The sequence below is a fragment of the Tenebrio molitor genome, chromosome 1, assembly GCF_963966145.1.
Source record: "Tenebrio molitor chromosome 1, icTenMoli1.1, whole genome shotgun sequence".
Classification (NCBI taxonomy): Eukaryota; Metazoa; Arthropoda; class Insecta; order Coleoptera; family Tenebrionidae; genus Tenebrio; species Tenebrio molitor.
This window is the reverse complement of record NC_091046.1, coordinates 1,702,794-1,720,037: the sequence shown is the minus strand read 5'-3', so window position 1 is coordinate 1,720,037 and position 17,244 is coordinate 1,702,794. Positions and strand designations below refer to the sequence as shown.

The 17,244-nt window shown below is 40.2% G+C and overlaps 2 long non-coding RNA genes across 2 annotated transcripts; both read left to right on the top strand.

Moving 5' to 3' along the window:
• Positions 1 to 367: 367 nt before the first annotated feature.
• On the top strand, positions 368 to 7,513 carry LOC138134127 (uncharacterized). The gene is made up of 2 exons (XR_011160646.1): positions 368 to 7,084; positions 7,136 to 7,513. It is a non-coding gene; the product is annotated as an uncharacterized lncRNA (long non-coding RNA).
• A 1,675-nt stretch (positions 7,514 to 9,188) lies between these two features.
• LOC138134123 (uncharacterized) lies at positions 9,189 to 10,021 on the top strand. The gene is made up of 2 exons (XR_011160645.1): positions 9,189 to 9,722; positions 9,774 to 10,021. It is a non-coding gene; the product is annotated as an uncharacterized lncRNA (long non-coding RNA).
• The last annotated feature ends 7,223 nt before the right edge of the window (positions 10,022 to 17,244 follow it).

Sequence of the window (17,244 nt, the reverse complement as noted above, 5' to 3'; positions counted from 1 at the left end):
CTTTGGCATAACGTAATTTTGATTTTTTAGGCAACATTTTTGGTACCTCGCGGCACTTGTCTCTTCCAGGACATCATCAGGAACTTGTAACTCTTAATCATCCATTTCCACAATTTCCACAACGTTCACACAACCACTTTATTGACGTTCAAAACCAAATACAGCAGGCCGCTTTCGTTCACTTGAATTACATCGTGACGCAATTCGCGTGAACGAAAGCCCACTCTTACTGTAAATAACTATTGTTCATTGCAGTCGTTTCAGAACTGCTCCCGGCACAGTTATTTTTCTCTCCCGGCGCGTTCACAACAGATTCTCTTCGCCTCGTCATAACAGTATCCATAAAAAGCAACAGTTATTTGATTTAAGTCAAAACGAAGCGATCAATTTTGAGATCGAGTCGTTCACTTTCGGCGTCGCATTCTCCTTAATTTGTCGTTCCGTATGTTCGGCAGGCGAAGTCGTCCTATTTAAAAAGTTTATGGGGGCGCTCACATTTCGCATCCGGCTCCACAAAAACAAAATTGTTTCGATGCGGAATCCAGTATCAATTTGCGAGGTTTCCTTCGTCCAGAGCCACTTGCCGACAAATTACGCTCATCCCAGCCCATATCGTCCACATTACGGCTAAAATATGAAAATTTCAGCAAGTTTTTGTCCGATTGGCGCCCGTAAAGAGCTTCCAGCGTCCATTAAAGCGGCGGTGGGCTTTTGAAAAATTCGCCGGCTTCTGCTCCGGTTCACGTTTAACCCCATTTCCAATTCCGGGGGATAAATTGTGCTTTGGCTGATGCCAGCCCGCATCCGACGCTTAATTTACATGGACAATTGAGTTGCTTAAATTGTATATGAGGGCTTATGTAGTTATGGAACGGCGTAAATTCGTACAACTAAACTCACCATACTTGAGATTAGTTTAATTGCTCCGGCTGTAACAAACAAGTTGCCATATTATAAGTTCCGGGGCGGTTAAGCGCGATCCGGATCCCACATGCTCTATACCGGAATTAGTTTATTGCTTTTCGCCGTTTCACCACCACAAATCTCCGCACTTTCTTTCGCTCACCGCGCCAGCTTGCCGCCCCGATTTGGCCGTATTCCACAGGTGAACGCGCGATCCCTCTTTAATTACGATGTATATTTTATTTGAGCTTTTGTGGGCGGGCGCGGGAGTAGTTTCCTGCAGTGCTCGAGCGGAAGCGACGATAGCGCCGAGCTCGTGGTGCCCTATCACGCTACTCCTCCGGTAATGATTCTAGCGGGATCCGGGCGGATTCCGGACGAACTCTCCGTTCGTTCTGCTGCATACACGGAACATGCGGACACGGTACGCTGAATCGCATTTCCACCAGGATGTGCATGCAGCGAGTGCACGTGTGGACGCCCGACAGCCGGATTCTGCGGCCTCGAGATGCTCTCAGAACTTTTAATTAACGCGCACTCCACGCGCAAAGGGGGAGGAAGCCGGGAAAAAATTGATTAAGACGGGGGTGGCGTGCATGCATTACTCGATTGCACGCCGGGTGCAATAAACCCGAAATAATCAAGTGCGAACGATTTTAGCGTGTCGCATCTTAATGATACTCGCGTTTTACGTGAGTCCAAGTATTTCACTTGGCATTCTCGCGTCCTCTCGTGTTTGTTTATTAAAGCCGAAATCTGCGGTGATTGGTGACGTAATGGCCGTCCCCGGGGCCGCCCCCGCCCCCGTCGACACCGTTCTGTGAAAAATTGAACGAGCGCCGTCGCCCAGGCTGCATTTAAAACTAGATCGTTCCCGATAAAAGTAGCACGTTGCCGCCGCCACCGCGGAAAAACCCCCGACATAGGTCAGCTTAATTTGACAAAACAATGTAGCCGTGTTCGGAACGCTTCTATTTTGGTTGTGGAGTGAGATGACTGTGTCCCAGGCGGGCCGTTTCGCTCGCTTCCCGCACTGTTGCTCCCGACCCTCATCCCTCCGCCGCTCTATTGCCCGCCGCCCCTTACTGCCAGACCCATTCCCTTTACGGCTCCTCCGTAACACGGAAAGCACCACAGCGGAATAGCCGACCATGAAAAATTTAATCTAGAATCCCCGCCGTTGTTTGGAACTGTCGCAACGGCCATCACCGTCGGCTCCCGAATTCTTATGGGTTATCAAAGAAACATTACGTCGGCAGGGGCCTGACGCGAATGCCGAACGCGATGCGGCGGTATCGACGCCGCCACACACCACCGGGGCCAACAACAACCCCCCGACTGAGGTTGAGATGATTGTTTCGTCGCAACGAGTTCACTTTATTTCGTTATTTATGCGCACAAGTCAAACGTCAACCGATTATAAATGGAAAGCCAGATGAAAATGCTGTGAAATATGACGACTGCTATCTCCTGTTGTCAGTGGGTCTGTGTGTTAAAATGCGAACGGGAATTTGCATGCGGGACGGTAAAACTGGAACGCGCTCCGTTCAAGGCCGGCGCGGTCACAATCTCGTCACAAACTCGCCACGCCCACCACAAACTCATCACAAACCTCACAAATTGAAAAATCGTGCTAAAATTCCGGTGGTCGTTCGCGGGGGCGGCTGCGGATCAAAATCGGTCGGTTTCGCCGGACCCGGGGCCGAGATAATTGCATCTACATAAATTATACGGCCGCTCATATAAATGTCTAGTTAGACCGAAGGGTTTTTATCCGGTTGATTAAACGGGGGCGGCGGTCGCGACCGATATTGTGACGGTGGAGAAAGGAGAGGCGTCGAATGCCGCGCATAACGCTAATTTAATATGGGCGCTTGTTGCGAGCGCTGGCGGCGGCGTGAAATATGGCCCCCGTGACATTTTTCGCGATATTGCCCTTGTCACCGGTGGCGTAAAGTTACAAACGGTGCCATTAAATCATCACTGTATTTCCATAATAACATGCGACAACGACAATTATATGTGCAGACAAGCCGCCGTGTCACATACCAAATTACCGACGACTTACGACTCAATGGCACGTACCGCGCCCGGCGGCGGGTGGGCCCGGGGGCGGCGAGCATCCTCGCAACATTAGCTCGACGGATCCGCTTCTCCCCCTTTGCAAGTTTTTCTTGCTATGAATGCAGTTCAATCGCCGTCGCCGCCACCAGCAACTCCACCAACCGATTTTTTCATCGGGAACATCCCCGAAGGATCGATACGCGGGAACATTTCACCGAAAAATATTCACCCGAAATAACCGTCCAGATTTTATCGGCTCGTGCACGTGAGGCACTCGCCGGACTATTTCTCGGCGGCGGCTTTGCGGAAACGCCGCTTGATTTAATTGTATCTTGGCGAAACCGACCCCGTCCTCGGGGTGAGTAATTCGCAACTGCTAAACACCCGATCCGGCCCAGTTACGACGTCCAGACACGAATGTTATTTTTAGTGGGGTGCACTTAAAAAAATTCATTCGAACCACCCTCTCGACATTCTTCGAGTACGTGACCGTCGTGCGTTGGGGCCGCAATCAGCTGTTTTAACAACCGGGAGTCGCTTAAAACCCGCGATTTCTGTCCAGATAAACACGAATACTAAGCGGGTTACTACGTTTTATTGGGCCACGACACTCTCCAATAAAATTAAGCAGTTACTGTAAAATGCACATTACAATGCAAACTTTCAACTTTTTTAATGGCGTGCTTATCCGTCTTCTGTTTATGCAATCGCCTTTTTATGGGGAGCTTGTTAATTGCGTCGGCGGCTTGCACACGTTCTTCAACTTTTATTCGTAATTGATTGGCGGCAAGCGGTGGTGGGGGCTTTGAGCTTTTTCAAGGGGGGAAGCGGGATAAGGCACGAGGGGAGGTGGAAGTGAGTCGGGAAAAATTGTCGAATAGTTATTTACATTAGAGTACGGTAGGGGTATTTTACAGCGCGGAAACTAGGTTTCAGGCATGAGGCGAAACCGAGTGCCTGATTTGTTGGAGCGCTATAAAGATAATGGTGTGTTTACCAGTTATGGGAGCCGAAAAATAATAATTCTTTCACTAGTGAAGAAAAATAGGGTTGTACGCGTTATAGAACTGTAATTTCATGCCAACAGTCGAGACTTTCTTTGCTTTTAGGGAATGTGACCTCGACAGGTCAGCCTCCTTGTTTTCGGCGGTGGCGATAAACCGGGGCAATAAAGCTGCCCCGGCCCTGATAAGGAGCCCCGGATGCATCCGACTTATCTGGAGTTATTTCATTTTCTATAGTGATCGGTCGGCGAGCCAATTCCTATATGAAAGTTTAGTATTCCAGTAAGAGGGGGCGCATAAAACAGGGAATAAAAGTAATTTTTGAATATAGGGTTCGCCCATAAAAGTGGTAACTAGACGGGTGTGCTTAGGGAAGAGCGGTCTCGGTCGCGATATCCGGGCTCTGTTGCCTTCCTTCTGTGCCGCCAAACCAAATCCGATTGCGGCTTTAGCGGAGAGGCTATCACAATAAATCCACGGAATGGCCCACATCTATACGACATACAATTCGGTTCGGGGCCCCAACTCCAATATAACAAATCCAGTTTGTTTCGGACGCTTTTTGTTATATTAAAATGTTAATTCCATTTCTGGGGGAGAGGCGGTCGGGAGACGAAAAAATACGCAAAGGGGGTGGGTTTTTGTTGTTTGTCGATGAGCGGTTTACGGCAGGTTTTAAATTGAGGTAATTGCTTGTCTAGGAAGCGGCTGTAAAAAGCCGAAGAGCCGGCGAGAGGTCAATGTGGATCTGCAGACTCGAAATTTTATCGCCGAGAAGGGGCGAAAATAAAAAAGAGTAAAAGTATGAAGCTAACAATTTATTGAGTTTAGAAAGTGGGCTGGTGCGACTGCAATCAGGTTCTCTCTTATTTTTTGAAAAGATGCAAAATCACGTCGAAAGAAGAAGACAGAAGCATGTGGGGCACATAATTCAGCAAGAAGTACAGCGATACGGTCGTTTTTGTAATTTTTTAGGCACCCTTAATGAAAACGGTAATTTTACGTACTCACAAGCGGACGAAAAGTAACTCTTTTTCGGACGCACTTTTTCGGACGCTGACCTGTTACACAATAAATTATGTAAATAAGTAATTGTATTGGAAATAGTAAATTTCTAGTTTTGTTGGCAAGCTGATAATAAATACTATAAGTAAAAAAAATGTTAATATGTATTAAAAAATTTATCTATTTGAAAAAGGTAGACAAAATAAATTTGAAATGTTTCCAATGATGTCTTGCTTTGCGGTTCGTGCCGTCGCCTAAAAAGTTTAATGTGCACCTCGGCGCGCCTCGGCCAGAAAACTCAGACTCGGACAAAAAAGATGCAGATTTTAGGACAACACAAGACATTTCAGTTGTTCCTCAAACAACACTAAAATACTGTTTTAAAAAGAGTAAAACGCACGTCAATATTTTATACCATTAAAAGAATCATTTACGATAATATTTTATGTGTAGCTATTTTACAGTTAAGAACACGTCATCCTAGACGTGATAATAAAGAGAACTCTTAATACGTCTCGTTATTTGTCTGCAATAACAATTTGTTGCCTCATTTCAATAATGTCTCCTTTCGAGACAATAATACGGTCACAGAGGCCAGTCTCAAGTGGGTGACCATCAGAGCCGCAATGGACACCCTTGCACAATTCCAAGGTAAACTTGTAAAGAGTTTTGTTCAAATCTCACCCCACATTCCAGATCCAGACGACTGTTTTAGCGTCCTGAAAAAAGTGTTTTTCGATTTTGGAGACACGAGCTTCGCTCGCCGCCTCATTTTATTGTCTCTGGTTTTCCACATCTTCACGTTTTTGCTTAAGATCCACTATTTGCTGCACAATTTTTCTTTCGACTTGTTCAGTCAATACAGTCCTTTTTTGTTGATGACGCTCGTGGTAAGAATAATTTGAGTGGTTTGCGGGAACCTCGACTGTGTTGTTGTTTTGTAGCTACTGGCGTCATCAGTGATCTCCAGGTTTATTAAAATCGGAGCTGACGAAATCTTCACGGAGTTTTACTCGATCGCTTGATCGATTGATAACGCTGGAGATGAGACCAAGAAAGACATTTTGAAATTGTCTTGCGGTTTCAACAAACTCATCTACAGTCCTTTAGGTCTTACGTTGTTGAGCGGAATAATTCAAGTTGAAGTTTTTGGGAAACAAGATCAGATTGTCTTCGCTGCGCAAACTTTTGATGCTTATTTTAAATGGTGCTCAGATATTTTAAGGCACATCTTCTTTCTGCTGCTTTTCCCAATATACTACAGCAACATTCAATACCCCTACTTGTTTTTGTATTTTGTTCAACAAACGCAAGTGCAAATCTTCATGGTGAACAGACGTCTTGCACAACTGTCACATACTTTTGATCACCTGGACGATTGGACAAAAATCCGCGATTGTCTTTACCAACAAGACATTTACACAAAATTGGGTATTTGTGCCAAGCATCACATCTCATTTGTCAAGTAACGTTTCAATCTGAACTTAACAACAATCTTAATTCTGTTTCTTCAAGGCTCTTCTCGAAGTTGCGTAAACTGGTTCAACCCTTCATCCCTCTCTTCCTCGCTATTAGTGTTATTGTTGGTGTCAGTGCGATTTGTCTCATAATAGTGGTGAGTTCAATTCTTACCAAAACGTTAAATTCCCGGCCTAGTACTTACAAAAGTGACCTTGGTTAAAAATTCGCAGAAAATGTTTTGCGAGTACTCGTGTTCGCCTCGGTTAGGCGCCTTGGCGACGCAATACCACTCACACTCGCATTTTCTGAACTAGTAACCCAAATAACGATTGCAGAATTACGACAACATGACTTTCGTCACATTTTTGCGATTCTGCGCCCTCTTCTACACCTTGTTGAGTGTGATATTTATATTCTGTCTGGCAGGACAAGAATTGACCGACGAGGTTCAGCACTCTTTGTAAGTTAACTTGTCGTAATAATTTGATTTTCAGACGGGCCGCATTTTTGATTCTTTAGCAGCTTGTCCTTGGTACCTGTGGAACCCAAAAAATAAACTGGCTTTGCTGATTTTTATGGGGAATTCTGTGAAACCTGTCGTATTGTCCTTCGCCACGTTTACGCTAGATTACAGGTTAATCCTGTCTGTGAGTATTACCGTGACATTTTATTCACCTTGAAAAGTGTTTTTCACGCAGATTGTGCAAACGTGCTTTTCCTATGGGCTGATGTTTTACAATCTTCGACTGGCCAACCTGGATTAGAAATTATTTTTGTAGTTCACTGTGATGCACTTAGATAATTTGAAATTATGAATTTCAGGACACATCTCGAAGTACTTTTAATCACAAAACTGGTTAAAGTTAGGGTGTTGGATTCTCTCATGGGCTGCGGCCTTGGAGACAGCGCGCGAAGGCGCAGATACGAGAGAGAGACGAAACAGACGTAACGAATGACGATGTTTTCCGGCCTGCTTGACTCATAGCCCATGAGAAAATCCAACACCTCTGACTTCTATAATGTTATTGAAACTTTTTGTTTGTTATAAAAATAATAAATAAATTAACTACAAGTGATCATTTTTTTTCTTTATCATTTATCAATTTTCACATTAATCATTTTCATTGAAAATTTATTTCACAGAAAAGCCTACTTGATAATGCATGTTGCATCCGTAATTGATCCAGCGAAGGCGGCAAAAACCGCCGCCCCGAATGACGTAAGACCGGTTCTATAAAAACCCGAAAAGTCCCGATTTAGCGCCGCCTCAATAATGCAATCGCCTAAAAATAAATTTTCCACTTTAATTAAAATCATAATGTTTTTGCCGGTTGCGTTATTTGTGGAAACGTCAATATAATGAAACCCTTATCCGGGCTTTAATTATTTTTCCAGCTGTAAATCCCCGGGAAATATATAACAATTGGGCGGCGGCGGCCGCCGCCGCAAGAATCTGATGTAAAATATTATTGTTTTGGGTGGAATTCTTGCGGCGGCTCATCTTGGTTTTCGAGGAATCCTCCCTGTGAAAAATTTTGAAAAATTAATGTGCAATTAATTCAGAAATGCAGAAACGTTTAAAATAGCCATTCGTGTATCGAGGCCAAAAAGTGCATGTTTTTCGTCCGAGTGTGATTTTTCTGGCCGAGGCGCAGCCGAGGTTTGAAAACAGGTCAGGTACTTTTTGGCAGAGGGGGACATAAAATTTTTTAGACAACTACTACGCTCTTGCTTTCGACACTTGATTTGTTGGTTCACCCTGTTAACCTGTTCGGGAATTGGACCCCGCTGCCGTCGAATAAATTCTGATAAAAATAGTTAAATATTTATGCCGGCCTTTGAAATATTCTCGCTGCTTTTCCACAGTAATCGTTATTTGTATCGCATAACCCCGTTGCTTTTTAAAGAGTGTCATAAAGTTGAATATAAGAAGATTGTGTCGGAGCATTTATTTTTTCTATGAATATAAAATTAGTTTAACACGAGTATCACACGAGTTTCGTGCACATGCCGTGCGACTCGTCGCAGATTCTCGGTGGCGGCGGCGACGTCCCACCCCCGCTGTTGATTTAGCGTCCCCGCGAATCGCGTTTTTCATTTTCGTTAATTACCGCCCATTATACATTGAAAATCGATTTATTCAACAATATAAATACAAAAGCTTTGTTTCCCATTGTGCGGGGCCGCGCATTGTTCCTCCACCTTGTGTTCCCATTACGGCTATAATGAAAGTTATATTGCGACGTTAATTTTTGCATTGTACTTCGGGGCGTTATCAACGGGATTCCGTTTTACGAGTTGCAAATAAGATAATACACGACACTTTATGGACCGATCTGGAAATCTCGCCTCCAATGGAGCAGGTGGTACCAGAGCTGTGGTACCCAAACCTAACTCCATAAAGCTTCTTTGTTTCCATTTTTACTGCAGAAGCTCTTTCGTAGACCCCCTTTGAGGACTTCACTGCCTCGAGCCGTAAACAAATTGAATCAAAAATTTACTTTTACGTCGCTTAAAATAAAACTGACGAAGCAGGAATAAGCGAGACGAACTCGTTACACCACTTTATGATGCATTAGAGAATCTATCGCGCGTTTAAACAAAATCCTGGGCTGAGTAGGCGTTGGAAAAATTAAATCCTTTATAACAGTGTAAAGTTTGAATTTCCCGCCGTTTGACACGAATGACATTTGTTTATGTTTAATCGAGACATCATTAAACATGTTTGTTTTCAGCAAAGGGTGTCAAGTTATTCTATTTTTAATGTAAAACATTGCAAAGAAAGAAAAAAGAAAACATTTTTGGCCCTGAATTTTAGGTTAGCTGTCAACATGCTCCAATTAATCTACGCTTTAAAAATACAACAATTGACGGTTTCCAACGCCTTCCCAGCCCCGATTTTATTTGACGCGCGATACTAGAATTGTGTTTGTTCAACAAGCACAGATAAATGATTTATTTTTCGACGTTTTATCAGCCAGACTTAATCCTAATTGGTTAATCAGACAACTCTGACGCGTCTTCCGGTATTTATCTCATCAACTGTCAAGGAGCAACCGCAATAAATTCCCTGCAAAGGACCTTATCACTATCAAAATATGCGAAAGAGTTACATTTATCAGACACAGTTCAAACAAAAATATTACCGTATTGTGCCAAAATACGATTCATATTAATTTGTACTAAGTAGCTAACACCCCCAGACTGTCAGATAAAAGCTGGTATAAAAGCTTTGGGTGTCTGAAACCTCGCAGATTTTATTTTGTGAGCTTTACAGAGCCAGAGGTGAGACAAATTGTTGTTTTTTTAATATTTTCTGATCGTGTTTATTTTTAGTACGATGAAGTTCTTCGCCGCCCTTTTGCTTTTCGTGTTGGCCTTCACCGCCGCCGCCTGCTACCTCCACCCCCACGTGCCCGGCCGCCGCACTTCCGACCTGGACCAGCAGCAGATCTTCCAGTCGCTGTCCGACTTCTTCGGCGAGTTGAGCATCGAGGCGGGCGCCGCCGCCCCCGGAGGCCGCCGTTAAATTCCCATCTGGCTGTATCCATGTTGCAGTAAACGTCAAATTATGACAAAGTGTTTTTCTGTTTTTGCTTTGCGATTAACATTCTGGTCGGTGAAAGACCGCAGCATATTTTCCCCTTTATCGATGTCGTTTTTATGGGCGTCCTCGTAAAAATTTTGTTTTCATCGGACTTAATAAAGTCGGATCGGGCTCGTCTGCAAAAATAAACAGAGATAGGTGGGAGGGGGCTTTGTGGCGGGAGCGGGGTCGCCGCCTTGGACGGGGGGCGCGCATCAATCCAACCAAGGAAGAGCTGACGGGAACACCTGTAGATAGACAGTTTTTAGGCGGTGCGCCCCGAAATGGGATTAGAGGGGGTGGTGTTGTTGGAGGGTGGTTTCGATGGGGAAAGTTGTGTTTGATTTATCATTGTTGTGAATGTGCGTAAGAAGAATGGGGGATGAAAAAGGAGAAAAATCATTTTGGAGAAAGCTGCAGGGGTGGTTTGTAAAAGAGAATTTCTAATTAATTGTGTCTGCAATTTACAAAAAAAAAGTGTTTCTATTTTTGGTATCAATTTTTTTTTAACACAGGGTGTTTTTGAAATGGGTGCACAAATTTTAATCACGAGCTACTGGCTTCATGTAGAATTTGGAAAAAATATTCAAAAAATAAAATGACATTTGTTTTTTGGGCTACAATTTTTATAAATTGATTTTAGTTTTCTACGTTGTCCTATAACATCATTGGTAAAATTTCGGCACATTTTAAAAATACACCCTGTATATCATGTTTTATAAAATGTACGCCAATGCGAAGTAACCTGTAGGAAATATGCTTTAAAACAAGGAAATCGCATTGATGTACGTTTTATAAAATATGATATACAGGGTGTATTTTTAAAATGTGCCGAAATTTTACCTACGAGGTTGTAGGACAACGTAGAAGACTAAAAGCAATAAAAAAAAATTGTAGCTCAAAAAATAAATGTCATTTTATTTTTTGACAGAATTTTTTAGATATTTTTTCCGAGTTCTACATGAAGCCAGTAGCTCGTGGTTAAAATTTGTGCACGCATTTCAAAAACACCCTGTACATATATTAAAATATGTACATATTACATAAAAAAATATCTCCTGGCGTCTAGAACTGCACCGTGAATAAATATAACGCACTCCGGCAATATTTAAATCAGGGAAACAAAAACAGCTGAGGCGAGCTCGCTACAGCGCAACATATTCCCCAGAGATAACGTTATTACGCAGCTCTCTGACGTCGGATTTTAATGAAACAAATTGCAAAACACAGTCAGAAATTTTCTTTCTGTGGCAAACTTTGTTTTCAGAAGATTGACCCAGTCGTTTTTGAGTAAACTGAGTCAGATTTTTTTTTTATCTCACTGTATAGATTTTTCATCATTTCTTTCATTCGTATCGCTTTTTATTTTAATTGTGTCGACGTTGAGCGATTAAAACTGTGTCATCTTCAGTTGGTTTTTATGAATTTATTTTGTTTCGTGCAGCCCCACTTCTGTTGGCAACAATGCGGCCGTTTTGACAGAAACAAATTGTCCCGCTCAACACTTTGGCGTCGAACCCTTTCCCCTAAAGCTTGAAAAATACGTTTTAATAATAAATGACTTATCGAACGTCATTACCGTTAATAAAGAGCGATAAGTTCGTCCATTGCGAGCGATACGTCTTGTTAACAACGTCACTTACCTTTATTAATCGGCGATGGTGATCTGTTGGTTTCGAAATGAGAGTCCTTGTACAGATTAAAAATATTTTATTGCTTCTTTGGGCTAAAGTGAATCGAATATAATATAGTTGCTCTAGATTAACACATGCATACACTATAACTACCTAAACTTTCCTCTATGGGTGATGTATATAAAGATTGACGTACTTCACATTTTTATTTTTTGTTGAATTTTATTGCTTTCTATTCCAATTTGTGTCAGAATGTTCTATCGACTGCAAAAGGTTTATGAAGTTATCTTCAGTCAAGCTCTTGTCTACAACAGACGATTCATCCGTTCCATCCCATTTTATTTATGTCGGTCGGCGGCGGCGGAAAATCCCCGATGCGGCTGTTGCATCGGGAGAGGAAAAATCGCCGCCACCCAAAAGTACTTCCGATAATTAAATCGATGATAAGGAGGACGCGTCGGGCTCCTCGACAAAGTCTTAACTGTATTTAAAAGATCTGAATGGAGTTTAAATTGGAAAAATGTTTAATAAAATTCGGGGCCGCGTAATTTGAAAGCTTTCGGCGGCGGCGGCGGTATTTTCCGCCTAATAGAAAATTAATGAATGCAGGATTCCGCATTATTGTTAATTGTTGGAAGTTGGAATTGAATCCGGACTCCGGAATAGAACGGATGGAACGTTTTATTGTAGTCCTTATAACAAGCGCCGTGAATTAACTATTCTAATCTTTACACGTGAATTCTACGAAATTCGAAACGCAACAACCGATTTAGGTTCTCTTTTAAATGTAATTGGTGTATGTTGATAAGGCTGCGACTAGTTTAAGCTGACAAACCAAAACTCGTCCGCGCCACTTAAGGGTCACACGTTTGCCAACGAACTACTTATCTCATTCGGAAAATCGATTGGAGCAATTGATCTAAATTGTGGATGCGCTGAACTATGCTTGTCACAAAGACGAACAACATGTTTTGCATACTTTTCCCCGAGGAAGTTGTCAAAAGTGAATCAATAAATCATTACAAAAATGGTAGATGCGCTGGAATATTAAAAAATATTGATATGTCTGTTGTTTCGTGAGTGAGAAGAGCCGTAGAAACTGCGAGCTTTTTCGTTAAAGATTAAAAAGACTACAAAACATTACTTCTACTTAAACTACAAAGATGGTGGATGCGCTAGAAGATTTGTCCCTGAAGGTAAATTTCTAATTCTAGATGTAAATAACGTCAACGTAAATTTTGAAAATGGTGGATGCGCTCAAAAATCTATATTTTCATATAGATGTGTTGTTTTATAGACTTATTTTCAGCAATTGGTGGATGCGCTTGAAGGTATATGTCAATAATTTATAAATACTGCGATGGCAAGAAAACGCTAAAAGTTAACAATTTTTGGAACTGAAATCTAAAAAAAATTGCAATTTTTCTGTTTTTTGCTAAGATTGGAAAAATGTCAAACTTGGTAGATTTTGTTATAGGTAAAACATAAAAAAAATTGAAAATCTTTACGTACACTGCTAATAGGTATAATAAAAAATAAATTAGAAAAGAGGTGGATGCGCTGGGAGATTTGTGTTTTGGGGAAACTGGTGGGAAGATTGAATTTATTATTTTTTATGGCGAACATTAAATAGAGACATTTTTAATATAATCTTTTTTCGCAAATTTATAATTTTTAAAAAGGGAGATGCGCTGATATATACTTATACTAAAAGGAAATATAGATGTAATGGAAATATTGCTATCTGGGTAGCTAAGCAAGATACATAAAGTATATTTTGGAAATTTGAGTGTACTTGAGGAAAGAGAAAGAAGATTAAAATTTGCACAATTTACGAAAGTAGTGGATGCGCTAGAAGATTTGTCCGTTGCGCTAGAAGATTTGTCCGTTGCGTTGGGTTTGGGTTTGTAGATTTATTTTTATAAAGCAATAGCTTGGCTGTCGGCCAGGAAAATACAGCGAATTTAAAAATGTGGATGCGCCGGAAGATTTATTGTTTGGTTATATATGGCGAATAATTTCTGTCTTACAGATATAATAGATGACAAGTACATTTACACTAAACATAATGACTCAATTCGTAAATTACAAAATGGTGGATGCGCTGGAATCTGAAGAAAACAGCGATCTCTAAACTCTTTGTTGAGTTAGATGAAGGGTGAAACTCCCATTTTGGGTAGACCAAAAACTACAAATCTTTATCTACACTACCGTCGTGAATAATTAAAATTGAAATTATGTAAATTGTGGATGCGCTGAAAAATTTGTACTTCGAGGTGAAAATTTTGTATTTTTTATTATACGAGCTGAAGAATTTAGATCAAAAATTAAAATCAACAATATTTCCAACATTAGGTGCTATCAATTTATAAGGTACAAGATGGTGGATGCGCTAAAATTTACTTTGTTTTAGTTAACTGACCAAAACAGTTACAAATCTGCACAACCAGCAGGCGAAATTAAAAAATGTTCATAAATTAGACAAATGGGGGATGCGCTGTAAGATTTATCTATTGAGCAAAATAGAACGAATAAATTGTAATGTATAGTTTTTTATGACAAGCAGAAATTTGAAAATAAACATTTTATGTTATTATCTTTTATCGCCAATTTATAAATTTAGGAGATGCGCTAATACATACTTATACTGAAAGGAAATGTAGATGTAGTGGAAATATTGCTATCTGGGGAGCTAAACAAGATACATAAACTATATTTTGGAAATTTGAGTGTACTTGAAGAAAGAGAAAGAAGATTAAAATTTGCTAAATTTATGTTAACGGTAGATCCACAAAATTTACGCAAGTAGTGGATGCGCTAGAAAATTTGCGCGTTGCGCTAAATGTGGGTTTGTGTTTTGTAGATTTGTTTTTAGAAAGCAATAGCTTATTGGCTGTCAGCATTTTTCTAAGAGATACAGCGAATTTAAAAATTTCAAAAATGTGGATGCGCCAGAAGATATATCGTTTGGCTATATATGGCGAATAATTTCTGTTTTACAGATATATACTCGTAGATAGTATACTTACACTAAACATAATGAATCGATTTGTAAATTACAAAATGGTGGATGCGCTGGAATCTAAAGAAAACAGCGATCTCTAAATTCTTTGTTGAGTTAGATGAGAAGAGTAAAACTCCCATTTGTAGCTTTTGCGTAGTCCAAAAACTACAAATCTTTATCTACACTACCGTCACGAATAATAAAAAAGTGAATTTATGGAAACTGTGGATGCGCTGAAAAATTTGTACTTCGAGGTGACAATTTTTATTTGATTTTTTATTAAACGTGCTGAAGAATTTGTCTTATAGATCAAAAATCAAAATCAACAATTTTTCCAACATCACATATCAATACTATCAATTTATAAAGTACAAGATCGTGGATGCGCTAAAATTTACTTTGTTTTAGCTAACTGAACAAAATAGTTGCAAATCTGCACAACCCGCAGGTGAAATTTAAAAAAGTTTATAAATGAGACAAATGGTGGATGCGCTGGAAGATTTATCTCTTGATATGACGAAGACATTGTGATGTATAATTTTTTACGACAAGCAGAAATTTGAAAATTTATATTTTTTTAATTTTGTTATAAAGTGGTGGATGCGCAAAATAAGGAAAAGATAGGTGTGTGTAAACTACACATACTAGTGGATAAACTAGAAGATTTGCGTTCTCTATTTATCTAAAAAATGAAAACAAAAATAGAGGATGCGCTGAGATTTTTTGAGATTTTGATGAATCGTAAAAATTATTCTATTTATCTTGGTCCAATAAGCAAAAATAATTCTTGTGACAAAAGAAGAAATGCAGAAAGAAGAATGATAGAGCAATGGTTCAAATTCGTGCAAAAACTAACATTATTTTTTTTTTATTCTATTTTTTAAATTGCATAATAATGTTTTAAGTAAATTGAGAAGAACTTTAACTCTTTTAGCTTATTTAATTTCATTTTTTATTCGTTTTGATCCAATTTAAAGGAAAATTTATGGTAAAACAATTTACCATTTATTTAAATTTTATTGTAATTGTAAAAACGAGAAAGTAAAGGAATGCGAGAAAACAAGAAGAAGTTAATTAATTTAAGAAATATTCTTATCCAAGCAATTTTATGCGGAGAGAATAATTTAAACAAAATGATTGTGTTAATCGCGTTTATTTAATTTGTTGTTTTTGAAAATGTGTCAGCAATTCGTTCAAATAGAACCGTGGATTATTTAAAGCAGCTCTCGTAAGAAAACAGTTTCCGTAATGAAGCCTTTAATTACTCCGTTCTTTTTTAAACAAGAAATCCAAAAACAAATTTATCTCAACTCCCGCTTAACTCTCGCAGATTATCCCAAGAGCTGTTGCTCCAACAAATTATCCCTCCGAAAAACTGTTTATTTATACCCTTTCGCCGAAAGCACCGCTCACCTCTTTAAATCAATTGCTCCACTCTGCCACCTTCCACATTCTCCTCCCCAAACCTGTGACCGTTTCTGTTTCGTTCAACGCTTAAATATCACTTGGTTCGCTATCTTAAGCCTTAAGTTAACTTAACTCTAAGTGCATGCAGTATTGCTTCGATTTACATCAAGATCTACCACTCGCTGCTCTCACTCAACCCATTTTCGACTAGAAATTTTTAATTGTGGCTCTCTAGTTTTGATTCGGGGGACGTCTCCGACCCCGCTGCTTTCGATAGAGTATGCATGTTGTTTAGTTAAGGAAAATATATTATTATTATGTCATGCCCAACACTATGGGGTATGTATATGGGTATATCAAAACATTTGCCAAATTATGAGTACGATTAACACAGACTAGGAGACGACGAGAAACGAGCTAGATCCAGGGGCGGACCCGCCATTTTCACTCCGGGGACATCACACCCAGAAGACACAAAGGGGCGCCACCTGCAATTCCGATTTACCAAAACGCGCTCTGTGACAGAAAGCTCGAGGCGGCGAGGTTTGCGCGACGCGGGGTGGCCACCTCTCACACCTCTCCCTTTTCTTACCATTCTACAAAAGGTACAATAGACACAGCCACGAGAAGACACTGCTTGCACCTCTCGATTTCTGTCACTTCTTAAATACGAACGCGGCGGTAGAGGCCTTGGATTTTCTCATGGGCTATGAGTCTCAAGTATTCGTTAAGTTAGTTTCGTCTCTCTCTCTCTCGTCTTCATCGCATATACAGGGTGTTATTGAAAGTTGTACAGATATTTTAACCACGAGCTACTGGCTTCATGTAGAACTCGAAAAAAATATCTAAAAAATTCAAACAACCTCGTAGGTAAAATTTCGGCACATTTTAAAAATACACCCTGTATATCATATTTTAAAAAACGTACACCAATGCAGTTTCCTTGTTTTAAAGCATATTTCCTATAGGTTACTTCGCATTGGCGTACATTTTAAAAAACATGATATACAGGGTGTATTTTTAAAATGTGCTGAAATTTTACCTACGGGGTTGTAGGACAACGTAGAAAACTAAAAGCAATTTAAAAAACTTGTAGCTCAAAAAATAAAAGTCATTTTATTTTTTAAATATTTTTTCCGAGTTCTGGCTCGTGGTTAAAATATCTGTACAACTTTG